This window comes from Dermochelys coriacea, chromosome 4, assembly GCF_009764565.3.
Source record: "Dermochelys coriacea isolate rDerCor1 chromosome 4, rDerCor1.pri.v4, whole genome shotgun sequence".
Taxonomy (NCBI): Eukaryota; Metazoa; Chordata; order Testudines; family Dermochelyidae; genus Dermochelys; species Dermochelys coriacea.
In genome coordinates, this window is record NC_050071.1 from 20677843 (window position 1) to 20683410 (window position 5568).

At 38.6% G+C, this 5568-nt stretch overlaps 1 long non-coding RNA gene across 1 annotated transcript; it reads left to right on the plus strand.

Moving 5' to 3' along the window:
* The first annotated feature begins 244 nt into the window (after nucleotides 1-244).
* Nucleotides 245-5099, plus strand: LOC122459935. Its single transcript, XR_006280923.1, has 3 exons — nucleotides 245-268; nucleotides 3352-3405; nucleotides 5014-5099. It is a non-coding gene; the product is annotated as an uncharacterized LOC122459935 (long non-coding RNA).
* The last annotated feature ends 469 nt before the right edge of the window (nucleotides 5100-5568 follow it).

The window sequence follows — 5568 nt, forward strand, 5'->3', positions numbered from 1 at the left end:
GCACATCTCTAGAAAAATGAAACTAGGTGAAGCCAGTTGGAAGAAAACTTTAATTACTCAAAAAGAAATTCAAACAGGCCGCATTTTGAGGTTTCAGCAAGTTCTTCCCTCCAGTATGGAACACTTTATTTGCCATGGAATACTACAATTTATATTTGAGGTAAAATCACGTGTCAAATAATTTATTGCTTTGTGTTTTTAGGAATCTCTGAAGATGAGAGTTTCCCTCTTGTGCCTGTGCCTCGTTAGCGTAGCCTGTGCTGAACCAGTGAGTATTTCTTTTCCTGGTGTCTAGATGTATATTTAGCATGGCACGAGACAGTAACCTGTCAGAGCACAGTCAGAAGAGATCAGAATTGCCAACATCACCATTTCTGCATTCTTAGGGCTCCTAAATTAAAAAACAGCAAAGAACCTGAAGGTGTCTTTTATATTCCAAATGCTCGTGCAGTTATTTTGTGAAGCAAAGCAAACATCCTACATTGAACATATCCTGTCAGATATTAGGATCGTTTCAATGCCACTGGTGGAAATTATTTTTTCCCAGTTTTCTTATGACAAGTCTCTGCCTCTGATAAGTGCCACAGCTTTTTATGGGCACAGTAACTGAAGTGAACCAAGCAATACAATATACTTCATAATATAGTTGTCTAATATATCATTTTAATGTCATTTTTTGCCGATCAAGATTTTTTGCAGGTCTTCATCAAAAGCCCACTGAAATCAGTAGGAATCTCTCCATGAACTTCCATGGCTTTTGGATCAGGCTCATTTGCTTTTTATATAGGCACTGGGAGAAGTAATAAAAAGGCAAGCTGCTCAGGAAGTACACCCAAAGTATTAATCACAATGGGATGGATGGAACAAATATCTTTACAGTGAATTCCTATGTTCTTTTCATTTTATGAACATGAAATATTGCTAAAACAATAGTTGAACTAAGATAAAAGTGTTTATTAATCTTCTGTGTTTAAAATGTTTTGTAATTTTTTGCCAGAAACTATTCCCAAGAACAATATATTTGGAATATAATGGCAACATCTTAATTACATGGTCAAATTCTGCCCTCAGATACATGGTTGCAACTCCTAATGGGGTTGAGCAGGATAGGAACTAATCCATTAGGCTAGAATTAAGGCCCATAATATGTATAAATTACTGTCTGATTTACACCCTGTACAAACCAATCATCTTCAATAGGATTGCATGGAGAGATGGATGTAAGTCACAGCAGAATTTTGACAATGTAGTTACAGTGGTTACCATTACCAAATAGAGCTGGTTAAATAATATTTGCAGAATAATTTAGTTAATGCATTCCATTATATTTTTCAAACAAATTATTCAACATCTATGGCATTTTTCCATTTGTATATATTCACTAGTAATTGAATAATTCAAAATATTAAATATTTTGGAACATTTTTCTAGGTAACTTTCACTTATTCAAAAATGGGCCTATTTTGAGGGTATTTAATTTGAAATTGCCATGTAGAGGGCTACAATGACACAAAGGAAAGTAGCTAGACAATTGTTTTATCCACTGCTTTTTTACAGTAGTTTCACCCCAGCTTTCATACTATTCTGGTAAGTTTGTTTTCTACCTCTTGTTAAAATCGCAGCAACTGAGTCTTGATGCTCAAGGGGGTTCCTTGTTTGCTAGTTTGAATGCCACACAGTAGTCACTAAAGTACTTAAACAGCACGGGAAAGATTTTCAAATGCTCCGTGCAATGGTCTAACCCTGCTCTCACTGAAGTTAAGGGGAATTTGACCATAGATTTTGATGGGAGCACAGTTAGGTTGACACTGAGTGCTTCTGAAAATTCCACCCAATATGAAATTTACAGTAAAATGTACTGTAGCCAATTTAGGCACATGGCTATTTTGCTGTGGGGGATTGGCACACCTCACTATACCTCTATAGCTGGTTAGACTAGCCCTCCCTCCTCCTATAATTCTGTATGGCTAGACACCTCAGGGTGCCATTTCCCATGTGATGAGGCCACTACTCTTTGCCCGCCCTATAGGAACACTATCCCTGATGCATAATCTATCATAAGACGGTTGTACAAAGCTCAATCATGTTTCTGTGACGGTCCTAAACATGGGAGCGTCCTACCTACACTTAGACAGTTTTCAGCACCAGGGAGTTTCACCAGTTGCTGACACCTGTTGTGAAATTTGATATATAATGAAAATGGTTTCCACTACCTTCCTTCCCACATGGAAACCATGGGCCAGCGCCTCAGCTAATGTAAATTGGCATTGCTTCATGAATGTGAATGGTGCTACACCAGTTTACACCAGCTAAGTCATCTCAGACTTTCAAGACATGTAGAACTTTCACCAGCTATCCCTCAGTTATTAAAAAAAAGCATCATCATCACTGCATTTTACAAGCATCTTTTTGCAGCAGCCTGCAGTGTTAGAAAAACAATTTACCACCTGTCACACTCCAGTAAAGTATATGATCACCCATAATACTGGTCTGATTCTCTTGTATCAAATCCTGTCAGATGCCTAATAAAGACCAAGGAATGCTGTTAAATAAGAATTAATTTATTATTACACCCAAAGAAATTATTGTCTGACATCAGATTAGTCAAGGAGAACAGGCAAACTAACAAAAGGTATCTGACATATGCACACATCCTTGCTCCCAAGAATTCACTCCTCTTTTTCTTCCCTTCCCCAATTCTGAGTAACCTGGCACAGAGCATCTCATCTAAGTCTTGCCCATCTAGTATAGCACCTTTCTCAATGGGGTCCTGGTCCATGACTCGGCTCCTAAGCACTATGGGAACACAAAAATAAATACAGAACTATTAGTAGTAGTCAATAGGGCTCTCTCTATTGAAACGCTCACTTCCAATATAATCTCTCCCAAACTCAGAGAGGGAGCAGCCATCAGTGCTACTGGCCAGTCTCCACAATGCTATGGCAAGTCTCTTATCCAGAAGAGCTGTCATTTGCATGTGTATGTTTCTTGTGCTTGGTCCACATATTCATAAATAGCCCATTTTCCTTAGCATATGTAACTGTTCCAAGGTACTGTGTGATTCGCCGTCCAGAGTGCATTCAAAATCGTGGTGAGGCAGGTTGTTTATTGTGAATGCAAGCACACAATTATGGCACAAAAGTTGTTGTGTGGATACAAACCAAATGTTTTTACTTCTAACTGATTAATGGGGCCAGGAACAAAATCATGACTGTAAGTTACAGCGTGGGCATGATAGTATTATGAAAGTCTAACTACAGCAAATTACTATTTTCAGAACATCTGTAGAGAATCCTTCAGTTGTAGTACAGAACCCATTACTTGATAGCTTTGCTCTTTTGTTCCTCTCAGGTGTTTCAGTCACACTCTGGGAAAGCTAAAGAGAACTGCGGTGAACACCACAAGGTAAACTCAGTTATCATCCTAACAGAAATCTGATTTCCCTAAAGTGTTGTTAATACGTGTGTGGATATGGGGCAGGGAGTAAGGTGGGGAAGCGTACCTAGAAAAAAAATATTCTTCTTCAAGTTAGCCAAGAGAGCACTGGGAAAGGAGACTGAAATTTCACAAGGTTCTTAGACTGTTGTGTTGTACAGGAACATTGGCGGATCAGTTCAGAAAGATCTATGGTGGAAGGGAAAAAGTTATGGTGAATCCAGACAAGAGAGAGTCAAGAACTGTGTCTATAAAAGGGCGCTGGAAGTGGGGGGGCCAAGGCCAAAGTGCCCCCTTCATCTCTGTGGCTGGCTGCTCTGGCAGTGAGCCAGCTGCCCTCTCTTCTGGCGCCTCAACAGCCCCTGGTGGATGAAAGGTGTAGTTGCAGTGCCTCCTTGGCAGAATCTATTATTCTCCGGGGGGGGGGGGGGGATCTGCAGAGGACATGAATTCTACGCTTATGTTTCTTGGGACATGGCTCCCTGGCTCTCCTGGTTCCGACACCAGTGTCTCTATCATCTCCCTGGACAGGACAAATTTGAAATCTTTAAATTTTCGCGACACTGAACTCTATTGTATTTTGTCCCTAAGCAAAAGGAGTGGACCCACTCCATTTTCACTACAAATACAGGCTCCAATTCAGCAGTCCATCATTATTCAGCAAAGCACTAATGCTTAACCTTTTTGTTGAACAGGGATGGACTTAAGCACGTGCTTAAATGTTTTGCAGGGAGTGTTCACCCTGAACCTTGTTTCTATAGTTGAAGTACAGGCACTAGTTTCCTGAACCATAGATGAGTAGATTGACAATGGTTTTAGAGGTCCCAGGCCCAGTTGTTGATAAGGAGATTTACTTAGGATGATAGAGGCTGCATTATTAATTGCATATAGCTTGAATTGTTTTTTTTGAAAGAGTGAATTTGTCTAGGCAAGGACTCAGACTCATAGACTTTAAGGTCAAAAGGGACCATCATGATCATCTAGTCTGACTTCCTGCACATTGCAGGCCACAGAACCTCACCCACTCACTTCTGTAATAGGCTCATGTATCTTCTTTTGTGTTTGTACAGGGTTTGTGTTTGTTACAACTCATTGTGAGCACTACCAGAAACAAATAAATATTAATGAAAGAACCTATTACCGTTACAGGAACTAAATTATTTACATTGAAAATAATGTAATTTCCTCCTATTATTTCAATCAATTTGGATCTTAGGCAAATTTATCTCATTTGTTTACCACCAGTGACTGAACTGTTATTTTGCCTAACAGAGAAAGTCCAAATTCTAAATGAAAGCAAAAGATGAGAGTTGAAAACAGATCCATTAACAAAAAAAAAAAGACAAACTAAATAATTCTCTATTCAGATGAACATGGCCATTATCCACCCTGCAATGATGTTCTGCAGAAGACAAAATATGCCCCCTGGTGGTCATATGGCTGTCATCATCATGAGCCACTTACATCATTCAACGTGACAGGAACAGACTTGATTGAAATAAATAGAAGGCAGTGAACTGTAATTAAAACTTCCTCAATAATATTTAAGTTTTTAAAAGTCATATTCTGTTGTCCTAGATACTGGTGAGAGGCCACAATCTCAAGCATGGGTATTATATATTTAAGTATGTGTATGCATCTTCAATCCGAAAAAATCAGACCCAGATAAAGGTAAGAGGACTCTAAATTGATATTTCTTTAATGTGTGTGTAGGCAACAGAATAGAAGAACTGCTACTGAAGAAACCACAATTTTCACTTTGTCCTTAGGAGTCCAGTGGTTGAAGAGTAGCCAACACTTCATGGGCAACTATCTAAGCAAAATTCTTTCTCAATAGATTCTGATATATTTTCTGATTTCTCTTGTTATATTTTGATTGTTCATGTTTTATTATTGCCATTTTTGTTCTTAAAGTGCCCATAGCCCTCTGAAGAATTAGGGAATCCTCTATTTGTGACATCACACCTGCTTCGTGTGGAAAGTTAGATTGGTCACAAAGAATGGAAGTATACTGTGCCTGTTTATTTTAAAATTGACTGATTAATGCCAGGATGCAAGGACTAGCATATGGCGTTACTATTTATTTTATATAAAATAATCCTGTGCAAAACATATTATAGAGTTAAAAATGCA